The following is a 24,410-nucleotide window of genomic DNA, read 5'->3' on the forward strand; positions in this document are numbered from 1 at the left end:
GAGCAGCTGACCAAGAGAGTGTAATTGTTCTCCACCCAGTAAGACATTACACTAGAGTAGAAGACTAAGGACCCTCAATGTTTCGGCTATCTATCCTAGCCTACACTATGCCCTTCAGCTATTTGGATCTAAAATTATCTGGCTCTGAGATGTCGTGGTCTAGAACACAGTTAAGAGTAATAGTATCATAGCGCGACAATATCGACAACACATTGGGTTCACATTCGAGGGTTTGGTCAATTCTCTGTACTGGTTATCCGGCTCAAACATAGATCTGAGAGTGTATAGTGAGCGTGAGCTCCTGTGTATCTACTTGACGCCACACAAACTCTATGACATCACACAGTTCTATCATGTTATATACAAATGCCAGCCATGTGAGTAATTACCGAGATAGAACATATCTGACCAAAGTAGTAGATTCCTCTTTTAACACAAGAGGGTAGTGCTGACCCAGGGAGGTGCAGCAGGACGCACCGCCTAGCACGTGGAGTATGTGAGAGAAATGTGTCCATCAACAGTGTCTGGCGTCGTCACCATACATGCGCATAATGGTGGTACAGTCTCCGAGACTTCTCCTTATCACCCACACTTGTACGCTTAAGTTAGGAGTGCAAGGTACATTAGTTCTACATTTGAGTGCATGCGGAAACACCTTAGGTCTCAGCAGTTGTCCATACTGCAAGCGACTTTAGTATGCAGGCCTGGAGTCTAATGACAAGTGAGTTCAAGATCACGTCATGCTTGAGTACAGGTCTTGATGGTAGTAGAGTATAGGGAGAGGTACTGGTGATGAGCTAATAGGCAAGAGCAAGGCGCATGAAGAATCATCGGAGTGAGGAAGACCACTAGAGTTACTCTTTGCAATGCATCGAGGTTAAGCGATGTGGCTTCGGACTCAAGAGGCCTCGCCAGTTGGCTAGCCTATGCGATAAAGTCACAAGACATGGCAAATAGGTATTGCAGAGCCACTAGTTATGACTTGCCAGATGATCCTCGATGTAGAGTCTCGTGGAGTTGTCAATATGTTATGTCAAACGCGAAGGCATACATGAAAGGCCACTGAGCAGCCGCTCGGGCACGCCAAATGCAAGATTTTGACATGCGTCTTCCAGGACAGCCAAAAATGACCGATCTGCGTCACTGACTCTCTAGAACTCTAACTATTCGCTATTGTTTTGCTTAATAGTTAATATATATTCATAGCGCTCAGTCGTGTTGCAACCGTCGCATGACACTTGTCGATGTGCGGCAGACGAGTGTATAGACACGACAGAGATAGGAAAGCTTTGAGGTGATGACTGGTGCTATTGTGTGTAGGTCTTGAGACGATCATCGAGCTTAGGTGATGCGAGCCATTGTCACCTGGGAGCGAGGCCGCTCATCTTCGTAGCTCGTGTGAGTCTCTATTCCACCCCAAAATTAATAAACTTATCCTACCGCTGAGCATCGATGTTATATCTTGGCCTACCTCTGGCCTATATAGTAAGGTTCCGTCCAACCACTGCACTATGACTCTCTCTAAGTACAAGCACGAATATTTTCCTGCGCTTTGAGTGAGCGTAGCGAACTAGCGGATCAAAAAGCATACAATGATGACATAGTCTCACATAACAATCAACTAATAGTAAAACCTGACAAATGTAGGTTGAAGGGAAGCACACACGCTAACTAACGAAGTGGCCTGAGCACCTTAGTCGTACTCGGGAGTACATGCGTGTGAAGATAGTTAGGAGCGAGTAGAGGGTCTGCAGGATGGAACAGGCTCTGGAGTACTCACAGCTTATCCAAGTTATAGCATACAGGCCATCAGACGCATCTCATCGCTGTGTACTCGAGGCACTATGGTGTTAGTGGGAGAGCGCGCGGGTCGAACTCTACTAAGGCGAGCGTAACTGGCACGAGAGAGCGCTCGTCATATTCCCAAGCTCAGCTTGATCGCGCGAAGATATACATCTCTTTATGATTCAGCAGTTTTTACATTTTCAATTCTGAAATATTTAATATAGGATGACACAAGATGTGACTTCTCCTGAGTGAGCTGACTTCGAATCCTCCAAGAGTTATAGCTGTACATAGATACACAACATCTCTTCTCTCTCTAATGAAGACTACTTCTCCCATTCTAGTGCTGTGTGGGAGCTCTACTGCTAGTGAGTGTGGACATGACCTTGGCTCATATCCATGCTGAGGGCTCTGAGATGCGCATCTCACGTACTCCACACCGCCTATATACTCGACTTCTCCTGCGCAGCTATAAAAGATCACAGGCGACCACATCGCATACTCTGAGAGTGGTTCTCTAAGAGTTTGTGTTTTGTTGCTGAACAGTTAGATTCGTATGAGGAACCAACCAGCTTCCTTCAACAATGTTTGAGGGGCAAAGACACTTCTAACTAAAGCCCAAGGGTTCTGTCTATGCCTAAGGCTTCTCTGGAGTTTCTCCCGAGCAGGACACCTGTAGCCTCAGATCTTGCTTCAATTCATATACCATACGTGTACATACGAGATAGTATGTATACTACTGAGGTAGGTATTACCCCCTGGGCCCGTGGTGTAAGTACTGTCTTCTGCTGCGTGTTGTAGATAAACTTTGGTCACTCTCTGTCCCTTTTTCTCATGTATGCATATTTTTTGGCTGTATTACTCTTGTGTGATCCTCCCTATCATGTCTGGAGATTTAAAGTCGCTAGTGAAGACCCCCTTGAGTGAGACTTCATTTGTAGGGCTCCGGATATGTTGGGATGGTAGCGGGCCACACTCTTTGGTCCTTCAGCATACTGACTGCACCTCACCTTACTATTTTTGTATATTAAAGATAAAGTCCGTATTACATAAGAAAAATTAAACATTGTAGGTTTGTAGTTGGGGGCCATGGTACCCCAGGGCTCAGCGATGCAATCGTGCTCTCCAGCCCTATGGATTGTTCTTTGATTGTAAATCAAGTGAGATTCTACAAGAGATGCGCCTCAAGATATACGAGTGTTGCTGGGGTATAGACAGCGATTATGCGGCCAGAGTTAGTTATTTGCGCAGGCTAGGAATGCATAATGATCACTATAACTCATGTAATGTATTTCGAGATATACGCACGACACTGTCCTCTTTATCGTGCAGAGCCAAGTTGACCTCTGTTATTGTACCTCTGCATAGAATCCTCAATTCGATGCGCGAAAGTGCGTAAGGACAATGCGGACGTATTAACAAACTAAAGTAGTGTGTTGTAGGCTTCATTACCTATGCTGTTTCGTCCACCTTGATTATCCCCTTCTCATTCTTGAGTACATTGATCGCAAGTCTTGCTGATCCCCTACAGAGGATTGGCTCCAGTCCCTCTGCGTCGACCCACTGCCAGGCCCCAGCTCAACTCGAGGTGGGCTGTAAATTCCCATGTTTCCCTCAAGGACTTATCATCACTTCCCGTGACTCAGTCTTTCTGCATACATTGCCGCTCTGCCGACAGCAATGATTGAACAGCTGAGGTCTTTTTCTGTCCTCAACCACTCTCGACTCTCACATGGCACATCTAATCCTTTCCGTTGTCTGCATTCGTCTTCTCTGGAGCCCACAGCCATTTTTCGTGGATAAGGACAGACGTTATGGTTGCAGGTACAGCACTTTGTCTAGAGTAGTGATTAAGGTGTAGTCCATACTAGTTGAGACCTATTGTATTATAATTTGCACAACTCACATATCTATCACACCGTTACTAAGGATTTTCCCGCATCGCAGGGGAACACGAGCTTGCTCACCCCTTCGTCAAGATGACCAGCGTGTCATGCGCACTAAGCGACTTAGTGTCGTCAAGGATAAGTCCATCAGCGCAACCCTTATCCGAAGGCGCTTCAAGCTCGAGCAAATTAATGTCCTTTAGATATAACTCACAAACTTGGAGTCGATTCGAATGACGCGACGTCAGGCATAGACAGACACTTACCTCTCCCTGAAAACCTTTTCATTCATCACCCGCAAAGTCGCACATCCTTCATTGACACGCCGTGCACAACTAGGCGAGGATGACTGCTCACAGACCCATGCGAGGATTTCTTAGGACTGCGGACTTCCTCACACACCCTCCCCTTCTACCACTATACCTCTCACCCTATATAGCATACCCTCGAGATAGAATGTCGCCCATTTCTGAGTGAACTCCAAATGTGGAGTTTGTTTCTCTGCGGTGGTGAGCATAACATCAAACCTCATACCCAGTGTATACGAACTATTGCTATAACTACATATAATTCACCTTGTCTCAACTCTTAACTAACTCACTAAATTGTCTTGAGACAAGCACTAAAAAGCCATTCTAAAATCTACATACTGGTGTGAGTGACATGTGTGTAAGCTAAGCACATGGACCAGATGACATTTTGCTGATCTGCCAGATGCACCATGCCACAGCAGCGAGGTGACACTCTCCACAAAGAGTTGCATAGCTCACTTCTCACTCTGAGCAAGCAGAGCTTTATTAGCTTCCTCTCTCCCTCGTATGGATGCTGGTACGAGTTATTCGATCTACCGTCCTTCTTGCTCTGCCATCCACCTTTGCCACCGGACCGGCTCTGAGCAGCTATCTCCCCTCACTATCGGAACCTCTCACCAGCGCGCTCCTGCGTAGCAGCAAGCTAGCAAGTATAAGGCCCACACAGTATTCAAAAGAGAAGTTGAGGACCCCGGTCTCCCAATCGTCTGGTTCCTTAGTACTCTCTATAAGTTCTGTCATTACACCGAGGAGTACATTGGGGACGCACTGGTGCGGGCTGTTACCTCCCATTTATGTCCCGCAGCCACTCCCCCGCGGTATCTCTCTCGAAGAGCAATACGAAGCCCATCGACCGCAGAAACACTGCTACGCGCTCTCTCGGCGCGCCGGCAGCGAGCCAGCCGACCAAACCCAACGGCCCACCACACACCCGATCGTCACACGGCTCACTCTCCATACAAAGATCCACATAGCTGACCCGAGCAATGGTGCAGACAGAGCGACCTGGTGTTGTCCCTCAATGTCACTACACGTAATATATCATGAGACCTAGAGACCCTGCGCTGTTAGTGGGTCTGTGCTCTATCGTTCACATTCACTGTCTGCCCACCCCAGCCACTGCACGGAGCATGCCAGTGACTCCTGTGTCTGTCATTTGCTCTTCTTCCATGGGCTCAGTCACCCCCTCATGGTCCCACTCTGGACACTGGGACAGGGCTGTGGGGTGCAGACATCTAATTGACAGTGAGTAGCTGGAACCCCAGCCCAGGGCCGCCCGCTCTGTACTCTGGTAGTCTTCAGCCCGTTTCTGGAGATGGGAGAGGTAGAGAGAGGATGGCTTGGATCGGGTCACGAGGGGTGCTGGCGGCTTGGTTACAGTGTGACAGTCCCTCAGGGAGGGGAGGCCTGAGGACCAGGGCCAGCAGCAAGTGCCCTCCTGGTCCCCTCTCCCACCATCACCTCTTGCTCTGTCCTTTCCTCACTCCCTGGCCCTGGGGACTCTGTTACTCAGAAAGTGCTCGGCACAAATAAAGTTGAGCTGCCTAGGGACCAAGTGGCTCAGGTGAGTGGATAAAAAGTCACTGCCTCCCCCAGGGAGGGACCAGGCGGGTACCCGGGGGAGCCGTAACCAGGAGATGGAGAGATGTGCGTCACTTCACAAGGCTCAGCTGCCAGGTGGGTCGGTGAGGGGGGGTGGAGAGAGGGACAGTCTCAGGACAGAGGGACCTTGGGCACAGCTGTCCTGGCAGCTTCGGGTTTTCTGGGAGTGGTGACCTCAACTTCAACTTCCCTTACTGGGCTTTCAACCCAGGACCCATCACAGACCTCCACAGGCTGGCCAGTCCTGGCTGTGAGTACAGTTCCACCTGCCTCGCTCTGTTTTTTCCAGCGAGGTTGTGTGACCCAAGGCGAGACAAGTCACCGATCTGGGTCTGAGCTGCCTGGCTGATGAAATGCCAACAGTGGGACTGGAGAGATGGCTCACGGACTTGAGTTTGATCTCCAGAACCCACATAACAAACAAACAAAAATTATAGCAACCAAAACCAAACCAGCCCAATACCGAGGCGCTAGAGAGGCAGACAGGTGGATGGATCCCTGGGGCTCCCTGGCCAGGAGTCTAGTAAACCAGTGAGTTCCGGGTCAGTGAGAGAGCCTGCCTTGAAAAGAGAAGGTGGGAGCCGGAGAGATGGTTTAGTGGTTAAAGGCACTGGCTGCTCTTCCAGAGGACCCAGGTTCAATTCCCAGCCTCCACATGGCAGCTCACAACTGTCTGTAACTCCAGTTCTAGGAGACCTGACACCCTCTCACAGATATACATGCAGACTAAACACCAAGGCGCATAAAAAGAACAGGAGGATGACTCTTGAGGAATGGCATCTGCGATTGGCAGGCTTCGGGCAGGACAGGGACTCCAGCCCCCGAGCGAGCGTACACACTTCTCCAGGGTTGCCCCCCAGTACTACACAGCCTGCCGGGTGCCCTAGCCATGGGTTTCCCTGTCTGTAACAGAGAAGTCAGCAGCCTCTAAAACTGGACAGGCTTCAACACAGGTGTGTAGGGTAGGCTCCTCCCCTGGCTCCTAGGCTCCCCCTGGACTTCTTTCCCTCATACTACCCCCAGGTCCACTCCTGGGATAGGTGAGTCCAGAGCATCCTGAGGGCCTGGTCAGTCCTGGCCCAAGGTAGGGGCAGGGAGAATGAAGTCATGAGGATGCTGCTGAGACGGGAAGAGTCCTAGGTGTCTGTACCCACTTACAGAGAGACAAATGAGGAACTGGCAATCAAGACCAAGCCCCGCCCGGTGTGGCCTTGGCAGGATAAGTACTTAACCTACTTCGCTGAGCCTTGTTCTGCTCCTCTATGAAACAGAAACTTGAACCAGATGCTGTCTTTTTTAGGTTTTTTTTTTTTTTTTTTTTTTTTTTTTGTCTGAGACAGGGTTTTTCTGCGTAGCCCTAGCTATCCTGGAACTTGGTCTGTAGCCCAGGCTGGCCTTGAACCCAAAGATCTACCTGCCTCTGTCTCCCGAGTGCTGGGATTAAAGGAGTGCGCCACCACCTCCCGGCCTCTTTTTTAGTTTTTTGAAGCAAGGTCTCATGGAGCCTAGACTGGTCTTAGACGTGCTGTGGATGATCCTAAATTTCTGCTCCTCCTGCCTCCATGCCCCGGGTGCTGAAACTGTGGTTCCAGAGTGGGCGGGAGGCACTCTGGGAGCTGAGCTGCACCCCAGGCCCCAGGGCGTGTATTAACCATTTAGCATCTCTGCCTAGGCAACAAAGGGAGAGACCACGGCATGCCTGGGCCCAACAGTCCTGCTGCCCTAACCCTCCTGGGGGCTGAGGCACCTTCCCGGCCTGACTTCCCACACTCCTGGGTCTCATGTCCCATACAGTTGAGTCTGGAGCCCAGGCTGAGAAAGTGCAAATCAAATCCAAGCTAGCATGCTGGCGGGTGGGACCTGAGCCCTCTCGGTCCTTTGGAAAAGATCTGCCCAGTGTTTTTCCTGTCTGGGAGCCTAATCGTCAGTAGTTATTTATTGTTGCGTTTCCTAGTGGGTAGGAAAGCCACAAATAAGTAAATCTGGGCAGCAGGGTACAATTATTGAGCCCAGCGCTTTATTTCCCAGCTCGTCTCCAGCCTGGCCCACGGCGGATCGATGGTAATTTATGACGAGGCCCGTGGGGGAGTGAAGGCGGCGGCGGAATAACCACCTTGCCGCTCATCGCCCAGCCTGGACAGCTGTGCCTGCTCACAGGTGGCTCGGGCACCAGGGACTGGGCAGGGGACATTGCTCGAGGAGGGGCGGCCAGCAGCCCAAGCACCGGGCAGCCCAGGCCTCATGCCTGGCCATCAAGCAGATCCCTGCTCTGTGGCGGCAGCATGACCAGACTGAAACAGGGATGAGGGGGACACCAATGAGTCCCCATCAAGTGGTATGGGTTCATCTCGGGTAGGGTTGGCAGAAGCAGAGCCTGAGACAAAGATTAGCAACCGAGTTCTTGGAGAAAGCCCACAAGAGGAAGGAAGGTAGGCAAAGGACCAGGGTCAGGGCGCCGGGCCAGGGACTCGGCACCTCCGGGCAGGGCAGTCTTAGGCAGTTGGTCCTAGGCTGTCGATTGCTCCAAGGAGGATGAGGGGATGGGAATGGAATGAGGAGGGGGCACGAGAGATCACCTCCTGTGCGACAGCAGCCACCGCGCCTCGTGAGATGCTGCCAATCACAGTTCATAATTTAGATGCTGATTTTATCGTGGTCCACTGTCTGCCAGGTTTCTCGCCATTATAATTTCATTCTTCACTCTGGGGACGTTAGGATGCTCAACCAGGGCTTGGGGTGGGTAACCTGTTAGAGCTGGGGCAAAGCCTCCAGGGGCTGCTGACCCTGGGTGGGGCTGGGATTGGGGTCAGACGGCAGGAGATTCAGCTACCTGCTTCAGGGACATGGCCTCCCCAGCACGTGCTCCTAGGCTGGTACTGGCGGCTTGAATGTGGAGCCTGCTGGGCCTGCTCTGTAAACCTCTGTGACCCTGGACTAACTGGTGTTCAGAGATATCGATATGCTCGTCTCAAGGAGCCCAGCAAGTGAAATTGTTTGAGACTGCTCTCCTTCCCACCGCACTGCCTCCAAGGAAGGCCGCTGAGGCCTGGAGGAGCCAGTGATTGGGGGCTGACCCTTTGTTCCCCCACTCTTCACAAGGACCGAGGCCTCTCACAGGGACCTCAAAAAGAAACAAGTCCTGAAGACAGTGGAACCACCTAGGTTCCCTTTGGGCATGCTCAGGTCACTTTAGGGATGGTGGGGTCACTCTGCCTCCTGACACCAGCTCTATGTGGGGGGCCCAGAGGCACCATTTTCTGACCAGTGTTCATCAGAACCTAATTTGCAAACAGGCAAGGCGGCCTGCCCACTTACTCTAATTAACCAGGAACCCTCCTGGAGCCAACCCCCCCCCCCGCCCCCAAAGAGCCATCCCAAGCCAGGGCCAACAGCATGCCCCAGAGTATTAAAAAGCCTACTGTCGTGGCTTGTGCCATCCTTGGCCTACATTAGGGGCTGGGTGGCCTCCTGGAGTGACCCAGTGGGGTCTTGGGCCAGCATCCCAGAGATAGCTTTGGAGGGAGCCTCGTGGAGACCTCTTGCGTGTCTCTACTCACGAACACCTCCTGTTCGCTTGCCTTTCCCTTCTGCCTGGTTCTTAAAAAAAAAAAAAAAAAAAAAAAAAAAAAAGCGCTGGGTAAAATCAGTATTCCGGTCAGGGCAGGGGTGGGGGTGGGGAGATGCACACAGAATGTCAGGCTAAGCAAAGGAGCAGGTCCTGGTGGGGTGCTGGAGTGGGCAGGGCTGCTAACCCTGGCACAAAAGCCACGGGTCCTGCCACGGGCCCTGGGCGGACCACGGGCCCTGGGCTTCGTAGATGCTGTTGGGGGGTGGAGGCCGGAGTGGCTGGAGGGCCTGGCTTAGGATCCAGGACAGGGGGAGGAGAAAGGACAGCTGAAGACAGAGCCTGTGTCTGGCCAGAATGAGTGGCTTCCTGTGCCCCCCGTCCAGCTCACTGACCCTGTGTTCCCTTTCAGGCAGCCCTCCCTGTGAGGGTGCAGGTGCCTTTCTTGGGCTGGGCGTGGGATGTGGAGGCAGGGATAAGCTGATCTTGCCACTGCTCGCCACCGGTGTGGGGACCACCTTGCTGGAACCAGGCCTTATTCGGCCTCTCCCAGAGCATGTCTTGAAGGCTGTGCCAGCCCTGGGGAGCTAACAGGTGTTACAAAGGCAGGGTCAGCTAGCAGCCGCTAACAAGGCAACTTCAGTTACCCGTCTCTGCAGCAGCTTTTAATTGCTAACGTGCCCCGTGTATCTGCAGGCCCTGGGTCTGCAGCCTCTGCTGCCTGAGGACAGACCTTCTGCAACTGGCCTTCTGCAATACTGGGAAGGCTGGTATTTCCCTCTGCCCTTGGAGTTCTAGACAGGTCAGTCTTCTTCCAGGCCTGAGATGCAGGGCTGACCATCTCACTCATTCTTCATCTGGGGGGGGGGGGGGCTCGTGCTCTGCATAGTGGAGCCTGGAAGTCGGCAGCGCCCTTGTTGAGTCTGAGCACAGGGGAAGAAGGGAAGTTTGGAGCTCACTTCCCTCGGTGTACACCCCTCCCTTGATGCAGCCTGCTCGCTCAGCCGCTAGGAACTGGGGCAGAGGATGTGGGCCCCTCACCCCCATGTCTGACCAGTCCAGGCTCAGAGCAACTGAGGCGCAAGGGAGCCTGAGTGAACACAGTGAAGGAGGCCGGAAGCAAGGACGGGCCAGAGAAGGCTGCCTGAAAGGGACACTTGCCAGCTGGATGTCACATTTCTGGAGTGCTTGGTGTGTGCCCGCCCGTTGGTGTACCAGAGGAGGCCTGTGAACAACCCTCAGGTTCACAATTTTTTTTTTTTTTTGAGACGGTGTATTCTTTACTAAGGAGGCCTGGTTGGCTCGCCACCTCACCAGCACTGGGACTATGAGCAGTCATACCACACCTGGCTTTCTAATGGGTTCTGGGATCAAACTCAGCTCCTCCGCTCGTATGGCAAACGCTTCTTTTCAAATTGACTAAAGGCCCCCCCTTTTTCTGTGTTAGGGATGGAACCCAGGGCTTGATATACTAGGCAAGCACTTCACCCATATCTGCACTCTGCCCTGATAACCTTTAGAGTCCCCCATCTAGTCTGGTTCAGGCAGATCCCTTCTATTCACAGTGCTTAGGTCTATATCCTCCCGAAGTCCAGCAGCAGGATCAACAGGGAGGTCATTTGTAGGGCGGAAAGTGACTGGAGGAAGCCAAGCACAGAGGCCAGAGGCCTCTCCCTGCCGTACCTGTCTATCTGAAGTCCCAGAGCCTTCCACTTGCCACCAAAACATAGCCTTGGCCAACCCTGGGGTCCATAGTGGGTCTGAGCCTAAAGCACACCCAAGGTCACTGGTGGTCAGGGGCCCAGTCATGGCTTGTCACCAAGCGTATGACTCTAGGCTGCATGTTGAGAGAGGAGAAGGCTTGCAGCCACCCGGCCCTGCTACTCCTGGAGCTGGGGTGCCAGGGGCCTCATTAAGCTATAGCTGCAAAGAGGTTTGTTATTAACAAAAGCGTGTGGGGATCCTTCCCTCCTTCCCGCTCTCCTTCAGGCAGGCTCCCAAATGAAAAGGGAACGCATAATGCAAGGCGGTAAGGAAGCCTGGAGGGAAGGCACTGCCTAGCGCAAAGAGGAAGCCGCATTTACCCTCTGGGGAGGCTGGCGCTGCCTGCATTTATAAAACACTCTCCTTCCCCTTCTTCCAGTTCAGCGGGTCTCTCAGGCTGTGGTTTAAGTCCTTTTGAAGTGTTACAACCACTTTCTCCTCTTTCAATTAACAACAAGAAAAGGAAGCTAATGGCTTCCTGAGCCTGGCTGTAAATATTAACAGAGTCTGGCCGCCTGGCCTGAGCGCCCACCTGCCCGCCCGCCCGCCCGCTCCCATGCTCCCAGCCTTCCCAGCCCAGAATCAGCTTACAGGAAGGAAGGGCGGGCGGCTCCCAACACGTGTGATGATCCCCTGGCTCAGGCACCTCTGGTTGGGGGATGGCGAGGGGTAGGGGCGTATTTGTCCCTGGGAGATGGCCCAGCAGGCAGGAATCTGGAGGCCACACCTGGGTAACTTGGGTGACCACAGGTGCATGGCCTGGAGTCCCTGGAGTCCCCAGCTTGTGGCTTTGAGTGAAGCTAGCAGTGTATCTGAGGAGGACTATCTGTGTAGCTGTTTGAGTAGTTGAGTGTTTTCTTTAACTTTTTTATTTTGGAGACAGGATCCCATGTAGCCTAGGATGGCATCAAACTCACTGTGTATCTAAGGCTGGGCCTTGAACTTCTGATCCTCCTACCTCTACCTCCTGAGAGTTGGGAGCAGCTGGAATAGGAGCTAGCAGACCCTAGGATCCATGCTGGATCCCCAGCACCAGCAGAGGAGACCTGGGATCCCTGTGACCCGTCGGCTTTCCCCTGGGAGGGCACTCATCTGGGACCACCCACCATGTACCCATGAGCCACTGAGACACAGGACCAGTGAAGATGCTCAGCCAGTGCTTGCCACACAAACATGAGGACCTCAGCTTGGGCCCCAGCAGGCCAGCAGTGTGCCCCCTTAACCCCAGGGCTGGGGAGATGGAGACTGACCTAGTGGGTGAACTTCTGGAGCCAAATGAGAAACCCCATCCCCAGAGCTAAGGTGGATAGCGTCTGAGGAGTGACTCCTGAAGCTGACCTCTGCCCCCTACCACATGCACACACACACACCCTCACACACCTGCACATGTCCATATACCTGCACACAAATAAATGAAAAGAGCTCGTGTGTGAGGCCAGGCATGGTGGTACCCGCCTGTAATCTCAGCACTGGGGAGGCAGAGGCAGGAGGGTCAGTGCAAGGCCTGGGCTACATCGTGAGATCCTACATCAAAAAGAAAAAGCTACCAAAAATACACACACACACACACACACACACACACACACACACACACACACACACACAAACACACAGACACACACACACTACAGAGCCTGTCGCCTGGCCTGTGGGACATGTGAGTGTGCTCAGAGATGGAGGTAGGGGCAGGCAGGGAGCAGGGAGTCTAAGGGGCCAGTTGAGGGCACCCATCGTGGGGTAGACGGGGTCAAGGAGCCACTAACATTGCTGGCAAAAGTAGGCCAATTTCCTGAAACAGAGGCTCTGACCTTAGCTGCTGGCACCAGGCTCATCATCACGGCTCCCCGGGCCTGTCAAGGCCCTCCTGGGTATGGGTCAGCAAAGCCTACTGCGTAGGGAGGGCCTGGCCAGCAAGGGAGGCCTCCTAACTGGGCATCGGTAGACAGAGGGCTAGCAGCTCCCCATGGGCCAGGGACTGCCACTCCAGCCCCATCCTTTGGTTTAGAACCACGGCTCCTGAGAGTGGCAGTGGAGCAGGCCAGGCCAGGGCCTCCACGACCCACTCCCGGGTTAACGGCCCCAGCCACCCTGGCAGACTCTCCTTCCAGACAGCCATCTGTCCCTCCAGTAGTCCAGACGGGTGCCAGCCACCCTCGGCCCGTCCTGCTGGGTGCCCACTCACGGCTCTACAGCCCAGGAGCTCCAGTGCCCTTGCTCAGGTTTCCAAGTCACAGACCCGCTCTGGGCAGCCAGGGCCTCTTTGCGGCCCTCCCTGCTCTTGTCTCCCCACTGCCCGAGTGCTGCCAGTCTCTCCTGGCGGTAGCTCTGATCACTTCCACTGCTTGGCTGCGTTGGGAGACCAGCATCCTAGAAACCTGGGGGCCTCTTTCTCCCTAGCTCTGGCACCTGCAGAAGCAGGACCCTGCAAGAGAGGATATAAACCTTGCAGGGCAGGTGGCGTCGGTTCCTCCCAGCACCAGGGAATAAAGTCACAGGCCACCTGTGACCACAGCTGCCCACACATGAAGGGAGAGGCATCTGAGGCAGAGGTCCTGCGTTTATCTCCAGAGTAGTGCTGTCCCACACAGCATCCAAAGAATGATACCTGAGGCTGTCGTCTGGCCTACACACACGTGCACCTCTGGGGTTCCATTCCTGCTGGCCTCCCTGCTCTGGTTGTGTCTGTCTTTACAGGCAGGGACTGGCAGTGGTCCGGGGTGGGGATTCCCACAGGCACCAGTGACCTGGCTGGCACACACACACCAGTCCCTTAAAAGCCGCCTTTTGTCGGGAGGCAGTCAACTTAGCAGAGTGCAGGCCAGGAGGGTTCACCCTGCCTAAGCAGACTCCACCCATTCTCACCAAGCTGCTCCTCCAGGGACCCGCTGGGTGCTAGGTGCAGCCCTGCTTCCAGCGCAGGAGAAGGAGGTGGGCTCCCAGCTGCCCCACCACAGCATCTGGAGCCCATGCTGTGCTCCCTCTGCCAGGGACTGCCAAGAGCTGAGGCTCTGAGGAACCACCTAGGACACTGGCCCTCTAAGGTGCTCCCCGGAGCACCCAGCTGCTCCCCAGCAAGGAAAATGGCTGGCACCCACTGAGTACCAGGCATGTCTTCGGGGAGCAGAACCTGGAGGCTTCCTGAGTCAACTCCTTCCCTGTGACCCTGCTGCTTACTGTCCCCAGCCCAGTCCCCTCACTCCTGTATCTCCAGTTTTCCACACAAGAGTGTTTGCCTAGATTGCAAGTGGGGTCCCTGCCTGCACACGCCCAGCAGGCTCCATGTCGCTCTTGGTGTGAAGGCCAGTCCGCTCAGCACACTCATCACGGTTGTTTCTCCTGAGGGCAGGTTCCTACCCCTCCCCCAGCTTCGGCCACTGCCATCCATTGTCCCAGAGCTCTCTGAGGGTGGGTGCAAGTCCGCCCGCTCTGAGCCTTTGCACATGCTGTTCCCTCTGCCTCCATTACTCTTCCTACCCAGTTCTCAACTGTGCTGACCTTCGTCTAAGAGCAGTTTAGCCCCTTTCCTGCCCTGTGACTCCAGCTGCGGCCTCCGCCCCATCACTGTGGTAGCTCCAGCGGCATAAGGGGAGTGACCGCCCTCAGTGATGAAGGAGAAGGGAGCAGGCGCTGTGTCTGGCCATCCTCGGGGGCAGTAAGCAGCCTCGGAACAAAGTCTGTTTGATCACAGCCCCTTCATCTAGAAAAGCAGGATACAGATGTTGCCTGCAGCCTGTAGTCCGAGCGAAAGCAAATCCCACTTTCCCAGCTCACTCCATCTCCAGCCTGCTGGCTGTGATGGGAACTCTGCCCTCTGAGCTACAGGGCAGCTCTGCCCGAGGAGGGGGCAATGTGTTTTCATTTCAAATGTGATTGGCTAAACGGCCAGCCACAGAGCCCACCTGGGTTTGCAGCGCACACACCAGGCATCTGATTAATACCACGCACATGAAACTCCATCCCTAAGAGCCAGAGGTTGAAGCAAAACAGGCGGGCTAATTGCTAATACAGGAATTAATATCAGCAGGCATAGATCTGGAAGGCAGCTTTGAACAGTAAAGCTAAATCGGGCAGCAAGCCCTGAGGGACAGAAGTGGGCTGCACTGCCACCAAGTTCTCACGTATTGTCACGGGAGCTTGAAGGATGCCATAATTATAGGACAGAGAGATCTTCCCCAGGAAGCCCCCCACCCCACCCCAGAACTCATCACTTTCCCTCTAGGCTGGACCTGGTGTGTGTCTCACTCACATTGTAGTATCTGCTAGCTGCTGGCTTCCCCACGAGGCTGAGACTTCCTATAGAACTGGGCTCCTCTGGTCCCCAGTGCACTGTGCAGTGCCTAGAGCATGGCTGGACTGAGCTTGCTAGGTGAGATAGATGGATTGTTGAATGGATTCTAGGGATAGATAGTTGAAGAGATGGATGGAAGGAAAGTAGATGGTTGGATGGATGCATACATGGATGGATGGATGCTTAGACAGATGAGTGGGTAGGTGGGTAGATGAGATGGAGGACAGATGGTTGGATAATTGGAAGGATGGATGGATGGAAAAAATGGAGAGGTTGAAGGCATGAGAAGGCCTTGGGAGGAACCCAGGACCTGGAGGTGCTGTGTTTGCCCAGTGGCACAGTCCTGCCTCACTGGGTCTTGGCATGGTGTGGGGAGAAGAAGACTGGGCTAGAATTTGGAGCCCTGGCTCTCCTGCAGATTGAGTAATTTTGTCAAGCCCTTCCCTTCCCCACCTTCTCAGCCTGTGTGATGGGCTGTCCGTCCCTCTCTGACCCTCCAGCCTGGCCTGGGAGATGGTAACCCAGAGATACCAGGAATGGACAGAGGGCCTGGCTCCCTGCAAGATGCTGGTGTGAACAGGTCCATCAGGCCAAGCTGCAAAGGCAGCGTGGAGCTGGGGACCCAGCCCTTGGGAGAGGTTGAATGGATTAGGGGGATAGATGGTTATCTTCTTTCTTTTGCCAATACTTTTACTAGAGTTGTTGTTGGTAACAAAAGGAACCGTGTGTGACGAAGAGCTGACAGATGGAAGCTTTTCCTCAGGAGACTTTAAACGGGTTTCCTGGTACAGAGACTAGACCAGAGTGTGGACACAGAGAAGGTCCAGAAGAGAGGTCCAGCCGAGCTGCCCTGTGGGGCTAAGGAGAGCCCCCATTCCTGGCCTCTTCAGGCCTGACAGATTCCTTGGTTACCCCACGTGAAAGCATAGACAGTAACCGCAGGGCATGGCTTCTTTCAGTCTAGCAGGGCTCTGGGGCAGGTGCTTGCCAGTGGGCACATTTACACACTTCTTCCAGGCCGCGTGGTGCAGTGGCAGCAGGTGGCTACTACTGGCCATAATTAAGCACCCACAAGTGGGAGGAGCCACAACACTACCCGGGCTCACACTGCCAGGCTGGCTTGGAAAGCCAGTACATGTCTCAGATACCTGAGAGGCCCCTCCAGAAAGGAGACCCTAGCGGAACCTTCTGTCCGCACACTAGAGGTCTAAGGACTCAGGGAAAGCAGCAGAGAGGGTGGAGCAACAAGGAAGGCCCAGGAGAGCCCCACTCCGACTCTTGGCTTTTCCAGGGAGAAAGCAGAATGAGGAGTATGTGGGTGCATTTATTAAATACCTACTGTGTGCATGGCACTGAGCCGGGCACCGGAGTATCCAGCCTTCATAGTCTCCCATTGTACCCTGTGACATCACTGCCGTTATAAGTGTGGGACCACATGTTCAGAGGGAGGGTGCCTAATGCAGGGAGGGAGGGATGGCATGAGGATTCTCACAGGAGCGGGGGAGGGTGTGGAAAGGCCCACATGTCACATGTGTGCACTATTACAAATGTATATATGTGCACATTCCTGTCAGTCTCTGTGTACCCTCATGCCCATGTGTAAATGTGTGTTCATTTGTACGCATGCATGCCTGTGGAAGTGTGTTTTATGTATTCTTGGGCACACATGTGTGAACATCTTGATCATGTGTTTATATGTTCCATGTGTTCATTTTTGCACATATGCGTGGATTTAAATGTGTGCAGGGATGCACGTATGCGTTTGTATGTGTACACTTCTGTTTTCATGTTGGCCTAGTTTCACACATGTGACATATTTGTTCACATGCTTACACAGATGTCACTGTATGCATTAGTCTCATTGGGGACAGTGGGACTGTGGGGAGGAAGGGACTGCAGTGGTGAGCCAGGCTGGCTAGGGCCTAAGGAGGGTAGGCTAGCACCGACCAGCTCCTGAGAGCTGGAGGAGCCCGAGTCAAGCACACAACCAGTGGGTGAATCTGCCTTCTTCCTGGGCCCGTGATTTCAAAAGCAGAACTCTGGTTTGTGTCTTTCATGGAGAGACAGTTGGGGTTCAGGCCCCAGGGACACAGCTCCCATTCTGTGTGTGTGTGTGTGTGTGTGTGTGTGTGTGTGTGTGTGTGTGCGCGCGCGGTGGTCTAGCTGCCCGCTCCCACCCCCAGCAGTATGAAACAATTTCCTTGGCCTGTCCAGGAAGGCAGATGACCTCACTGGACTCTTTCCATCTCTCGCTTTCATAGAGAAATTACAGTTTATAATTGGATGAAATCATGAGGGTGGTAATAGCAATAATGGCTTAAGCTGCAGCGACCACTGCCCCCTCTGCCGGAACAGGCTCCATCTTCCTTCCTGTCCAACCTGCCTGGGACACCTGCCTCTTGGCACCTGCACCCCTGATTGGCCCTGGCTACTCTGAGTTTGTGTCTGGCCTCCTGGGAAAGATTCCAGGGAGTGCCCCTTACCCCATCATTCCTCCATACACCGACCATATACTTTATTCTTCCCATGTGTTCCCTGTGGTTTCTGTGGGCTACAGCCGTGGACACAGACTTATTAAATATGCACCCTAGATGTGCCGGCTGCAGGTACTGAGCAGGCCTTGAACCAGCCACCCTTGGTCCTACAAAGGAAAGTACCTAGATGCAGCTGAGCCTAACCAGGGCCTCAGATGTCATTAAAGCTCCTTTCCAAAGAGGGCCGCCTGCAGGGGAGCAGATGCCCGAGTTGGGCCTTCTTGGCTGGCTGCTAACAGAGGGAGGAGACAGCTTTGCTTTGTTTTATATTCCTAGGGACAACCTGCGGCGCCCAGGTCTCTTACAGCAGGTAGGGCAGCTGGGTGTGGAAGGCTGGCCCCACGGGAGACAGCCAGCTGAAGCAGGGAGGTCAGGGACACTGGAGACCCAACTTCATGGACCCCTGGTGAGCCAGAGAAGTTGGGTTGTTTTGGAAGCCAAGGCCAGGGTGGCCCAGTTGGAGCCTTCAAATGACATTTAATTAAGAGAAGCATGTGCTGGGGAAATGGAGGCTGCCCCAGGCTTGGTGTGTGGCTGGGCAAGGCCAGGAGCTCCCAAGCCTTTTCTTTTTTTGTTAATTATTACACTTATTTAGTTAGTGTGTGTGGTCAGAGAAAGACGGTTAGAGTCAGTTCTCTTCTCCTACCACGCGAGCTCCCAGGGTCTTCAGGCTTGGTGCTAGGTGTCTCCGCCCACTAAGCCATCCTGTCAAGCCTCCACACTTCACTTTTCTCTGCCCAGTCCTTGCAGGTAGTTAGAAGGAAGGGTTCTGCATATTACTTGGATTTAAAAAGTGATAAGTGGTGGGGACAGTAATCTCAGACCCTCGCCAGGCTTGGAGGGAAGTGGTATTTGTTCAAGGAAGGGGAGCTGGGGATGCGGCTCGGCAGTGGAGCGCTTGCAGAGAAACCCTGTATCGGAGAAACAGCAAACAAGCCCAGAGCCTGGGAAGCTGAGAACAAGGGGGTGTGGCCATGGCTGCCTGTAGTGCTCGCCCCGGGGGCTCTTGACTTCCTGGGATTTGATTGCTGGTGTTGCCTTTGGCAGGTGAAGAAGCTGTGAGCAGGTGAGAAGGCCTCCCTCGTGACAGCCGTGAAGCAGGAATAACCCATCCTCCTGCCTCACCCATTCCAGAAACTTCTCTACAAACAGAAGCAGCCAAGCAGACCAGCCCCTGCCCCCCCAAGTGGCTTCCCAAAGCGGGGCACGCAGGCCTGACAGCTCAGCAGTGCGAGGAGGCGGCGGGCGAGGCGGCTACGGCCTGTGGTGAACATCGGAACTCCTCCAGGGGTAGCAGACCCACCCCCACAGATGCGGCCTGAGTGGCAGGAATACGGATGCTTTGGAGAGTGGCTGGCTCCCTCTCAGCTCTGTCACGCAAGAGTGCTCTCTGCACTGAGCCATTCTGCCAAGTGACTTAAAGGGATTTTAAAAAGAAAGAAAGAAAGAAAGAAAAAAAACCCTGGTAAAGAAAGAGGGGGTAACAGCCCCACAGAGGCATTTCAGAAGAGGTGCGGCCTGTGGACAAAGGACCAGAGTTACAAAGAGCTGCGGTGGAAGTGGTGGCCGGTGAAAGGCCACACTCCCCGGGGACCGACATTGAGCTGTAGGGCATGCCCTGCTCAGGCGTCCCCGGGGGTGCACACAGAACACACACCCCTCACTCCAGAGAGCCAAGTCAGCAGCAGTGCCCGAGGCCTCGGGTGCCAGAGATGCCGCTTGGGGCCCGCAGCCACCTCTGAGGCCTCGCCGCGGGACGACGTCACGACCTCCTTACTCTCTGCGTGCCTCGAGCCGCCCAGAGCTGCAGGCTGTGGTTGAGTGCCTCTGGGTCTGTTGGTGACGTGGGGCCAGGGATGTGAGCGTGGCCCTGAATTCTGAAGCAGTGACCCCCGTGGGACCCAGTGGCTCCAGGGAGCAGCAGAGGAGGTAAGGACTCCGGGGCAGGGCGGGTGAGGAAGGGTTCCTGATGGCCCAGAAGGGTGACCAGAGTCTTTTTCCACCTGGAGGGAGCACAGTGCGTGGGAGGGCAACGGAGTCCTGCCCTCTGCGCGCGCGCACACACACATACACACACACACACACACACACACACACACACCCGCCATGGGAGGCCTCTGCTTGCTGGGGTAGGGATCACCTGCGGGGCTCTGACAGGTGTACTGGAGGAGACCACTTGGAGTGAGCCTCAGCAGGGAGGGTTTCCTCCTCCTGGGCCTGGCCACCTGCGCTGTACAAATGGGGCAACCATGAGGCCTTGCGATGGGTTGGGCAAGAGCTTAGGGGAACCAAGGCCATCAGCCTTGATACCTGCTACCCTCGAACTAGCAAGAATCCCAAGATCTCTTCTGTTTGGACCGGCCCTGCTCTGGTCTGAGAGAGCCATGGTGGGGCTGATCAGGAGCCACCACCCGGCATCATCTGCACTGACCTCCAGTACAGCCCTTTTGTTGGTTAGAGGGAAGAGACCAGTCCAGAGAGGTGGACTGAGTGCCCCAAGGCCACACAGCAGGTGGCTGGCTGGACCAGCTCCTCCTGGGCTCCAATTGGGGAGGGTTGGTACCTCTGCAAACAGTAATCCCAGCAACCTCAGAACCCCTCAGCGCCCTGGGCAGGGCAGGGAAGCCCCAATTCATTACTAAGATGGAAAATGACGCTTCCGCACGCTCTGCCCCAAGAGAGGACCTGATTTATGACTGCGCCAGGGCCTGGGACATCCGTCAGAGCCGTGCGCTGCGTACGCCGTCTGCGGGGGCATTAATAGCCGTGTTATTAGCCACTGGCGTGAAGGATGCCCTGCGGATGGGCTATTTGCTGTTATTTATTATAAAGGCGCGACAACCTAGCAGCAGGGCCGCGAGCACACAGCTGGGCCCCGCCTGCCTATGGTTCTCCTCTCTGCATCTTCAACCTCCTCCCAGCCCCTAGGAGGAGCTAGGGGATAATTCCTGGGGCCAGGCTAAACCAGAGGGGAGCAGCAACCACCTCCTGTCAATCCTGGTGCTCAAAGCGCTGATGGAAAATCTGCTCAGCCGGCTTGGTGCAGCCTCACGGTACCCAGAGGTGGAGAAACGCAAAGGGACACTCGGGGCTTTGGGGGCAGAGGTGCCTGGGATGGGCCTGGGGGTTCTGGCTGAGAGTGGTGTAAATGAGGGCAGGTCCCCCCACTTGAGTGTGCCTCTCCTCTGTACACACGGGCTAGAGCCAGAAACAAGGCCAGCTACTCCCAAGAGACCCCCTAGACTCTTGAGAAGAGCCCATAGACCAGTGGCTGGCAAGAGGTGCTGGTGAGCTGGGGCATGTCCCACCACCTGCTCTTACAAACCTGTGGGGAAGGGGTTGAGAGTTCAGACCTTGGAGAGACTGCTCAAAGGCTCCGTCACTGGTCCTGTCCTTGCACATCTATAAAAGGCAGACAGATGGGCTCCGAGCCCTCTTCCTCCCACTCCCAGGGTTCTGTCGGTGTTCTGCTCTCGTGTGCACTCATGGCATGGGCACTCATGGAGATGTGCCTGTAGCTGCCCAGTGCCAAGCTGGCCACCCAGCTGGGGCACACCCAGGCCTTCCTGGGCCTGCTTCTCCAGAGCAGCTGAATTTGAGGAGCTCTGGACAGCAAGTCTGAGGCCTGGGTGGGTGGCCAGCTCTTCATAGTTCAGACAGGACTTTTCGTCTCTCAGGACTGCTATAGTGAGGACACCCAGGCCATCGTGGCCTCTGGGGTGGCACTGATGGGAAGGTCTCACCTCCGTCTTTTTTCCAGCTGCCTAGTTCTGGGCTTTAGAGTGTAGATCTGTCTCGTTTATTCAAGATGTGGGCTGGGGAGATAGCACCGTCTGTCAAGTGCCTGGGTCCCCAGTGTCCACAGAAAAGCCAGGCATGGTGGTATACATCTGTAGCCCTAGCACTGGAGGTGGGGGCAGAAACAGGCGGATCTCTGGAGATCCCTGGAGATCCCTGGCCAGCCAGCCTAGCCAATCAGTGAGCTCTGAATTCTGTGAGAGACCTGTCTCAAAAGATAAGGTGGAGAGCGATAAATACATCCCATGGCAACCTCTGGCCCTCACATACACACAGACACAAAGTATGTTTACAGGGCCTCTCTGGGCCAGGCTCATTGCTGGGCACAGGATAGGCCACACCTTAGCAGAAGTTTAGGTCCAGTGGGAAGAGCCAGACACGGAATGGATGTCCAGGAAACTGGAGGTCACAAACAGGAATCCTCATTCAGAGCAGGGCCGATTGACTGCCCGCTTCTGAGAGGCCCCAGCCTCCATGCCTGCCTGGGATTCATTCCAATCAGCACTTCCTACACACCTGCTCCTCTCCTCCCCTACAGCAGTGCCGGCTCCCGCAGGAAACCGAGGAGCTCAGCAGCAAAGGTGCCCGACCCGGCCCTGGTCTTGAGGACTGCCACTGCTGGCGCTGTCCCTTCTCTTCATTCTCCTGCCCACTGGCACTAAATCTGCCTCTTTTTTTTCCTTCCCCAAAGGAATTAAGTCTCAGTGGAGGCAGCTTTACTCCAAAGGGACCCAGGCGGCAGTACCAGGTGGAGGACCGTTTCATTAGGAGATGCTGAGAGAGAAAGAAGCAAAATTACATGTGTCTCCTTTCATCCCCCTCCCCCTTCCTGGCCCTGCATAGTTTAATATCGAATACTGCTATCAATATAATTAACCTCCTAAGACACAATTTGAAAGTCTTGTTTTTTAAAGCGATTCACTTTCTCTGAAGCCACGGAGGACATCCTGCTGCCCGGCCCCACCCAGCGGCCCACGCGCTTAGGTGAACTCAAAGTTCATTTCTGGTGGATTTGCATACCTGTCTGCAATTACTGCCAGTGATAACGGCTGATACATAATGCATGCGGCATGAAATTAGAAAAATAATTAACTTTAGATTTGAAAAGAGTCCCCGCCCCCCCAACTCTCCAGGCATTACAAATGCTGAGTGCTAACACTGGACAAGGACTGGGGGACTAAGCTGTTTGGGGTGATGGGTGGGACTGGTTGGCACCCCACAGAATGCTAGAGAGTCGGGGTGTGCAGAAGGTGCTCCCATGGCGTGTGCTGGAACAAGCTTCCAGTTCCTGGGCCTCATCTGTAACTTACCAGGGAAATAATGTGGCTGATGAAGTGACCCACCTCCCTCTGTGACCAAGGAGTGCTCCGCCAAGCTGAAAGTAGCCTATTTTATCCTCACAAGACCCCAAGGAAGTAGACTTGGTCCCATTTCCCAGACGAAGCCTTAAAGCCTGAAGCTACCACTCTACATAGGCCGAGACTGAGAGAAGAAGGCAAGTCTTCTAAGGAGAGAGGCTGCCTGTAGATCCACCTGCCTCTGCCTCCCGAATGCTGGGATTACAGGTGTGCGCCACCACTGCCTGACATTTGTTTCTAATGGGAGCTGAGACCATGCCTGATACTCAGCATCAGGATGTTACTCACCCCCTCTAGGGAGCTGTCTTCACTGACAAACAAAAAGAGGAGCTTGGCTAGGAGCAGGGGTGGTCTGCCCAGTCTTCCAGCCTGCCTTCCTTTAAGAATGTGCCCAGTCAGCTCAGTCCCTACCCCTTTGCCCGTGTCCCCTCAAAGGCCATAAAATGACTGCCATCCCCCATACTCTGTCCATGCCCGGTCTTGGATCTGTAGCTGCCCCTGCATGTGGTCTTAGCCAGTTTCCTTCACAGGAGTAGGGGGACACATCGGTGCAGGCACTGGACAGCCACAGGTGTACAGCTAGGAGTTGAATTTCCCCGGCTGGTGGCTGTTCACAGACGCTGCTTAGACGCCTTTGCCAGGTAGAGTGGAAGCAGAGCTGGACTCTGGAGGATCAGGGTCAGAGAGCTTCCAGGAGGAGGCGGTACAGCTGAGGCCTGTGGGCAGAGTGCATGCTGGCCTGTGAGGCTGAAGGCCAGCCCACACTGGGATCAGAGTGGCAGGGACAACATGTGTAAAGGCCCTGGGGAAGAGGGACAGTGCGTGCAGCGTGTCAGAATGCTAAGGGCCCTGGGATTTCGCAAGCTGCAGCCCCACCCTGTCTCCCTCTCTAGGGCTGGTATTTGTCCATGGCTGGAAGGGGGAGCAATCACAGTGGACACAGTGGACACAGGGCATGAAGAAGAGGCACAGAAGGACAGTTAGCACAGGCTATCCCTATGTATAAGGAGGAGGTGGATAGCCTCGGGGACATGGGCCACACTTAGGAAGGACATTCTGCATGTGGGGCACTCTGCACACAAAATCTCCTATTACCGTAAATTCTCACGTAAGGGCAACTGTCAACCACATACATAGACAGGAAGCTGGAACCGAGAGAGGACATACTGCCTACTGAAATCACACCACCTGGAAGTGCTACGGGCAGGTCTTGAGCCCACGGCACTCTGTCCTGGCCATTGGCAGAAGCCAGTAATTGCCCCAGGCCCCCCAGGCCCCCCTCAGGCCCCCCAGCCAAGGGAGGCCACCGGCCTGAACTGCCTCTCTGCACCCCTCCAGTGGAGCGTCCGGATCCTGCTGTCCGTCACAGAACTCTCGGGCTGTAACTCATACCGCACTCATCTGTGTGATCCCCACAGTGACGACCAGTGATCCCATAAAAGATGGGCAATTTACCAGGTTTAATTTGATGGCCACATAAACTATCAAACACAACAAGGGGATGAGGAGGCCACCAGGT

General features: G+C 54.2%; 1 protein-coding gene and 1 long non-coding RNA gene across 2 annotated transcripts in view; one reads left to right on the plus strand and one right to left on the minus strand.

The window, feature by feature from the left end:
* The window catches only part of LOC114680666, a 66,810-nt gene extending 43,483 nt beyond the window's left edge, over positions 1-23,327 (plus strand). The window contains exons 2-3 of the long non-coding RNA XR_003732806.2: positions 18,783-19,664; positions 22,225-23,327. This is a non-coding gene — a long non-coding RNA (uncharacterized LOC114680666). The remainder of the gene's footprint in view (positions 1-18,782; positions 19,665-22,224) is intronic.
* Macrod1 (mono-ADP ribosylhydrolase 1) overlaps positions 1-24,410 on the minus strand; it is a 149,440-nt gene that overhangs the window by 74,776 nt on the left and 50,254 nt on the right.

The sequence above is a fragment of the Peromyscus leucopus genome, chromosome 1 (genome assembly GCF_004664715.2).
Source record: "Peromyscus leucopus breed LL Stock chromosome 1, UCI_PerLeu_2.1, whole genome shotgun sequence".
NCBI lineage: Eukaryota > Metazoa > Chordata > Mammalia > Rodentia > Cricetidae > Peromyscus > Peromyscus leucopus.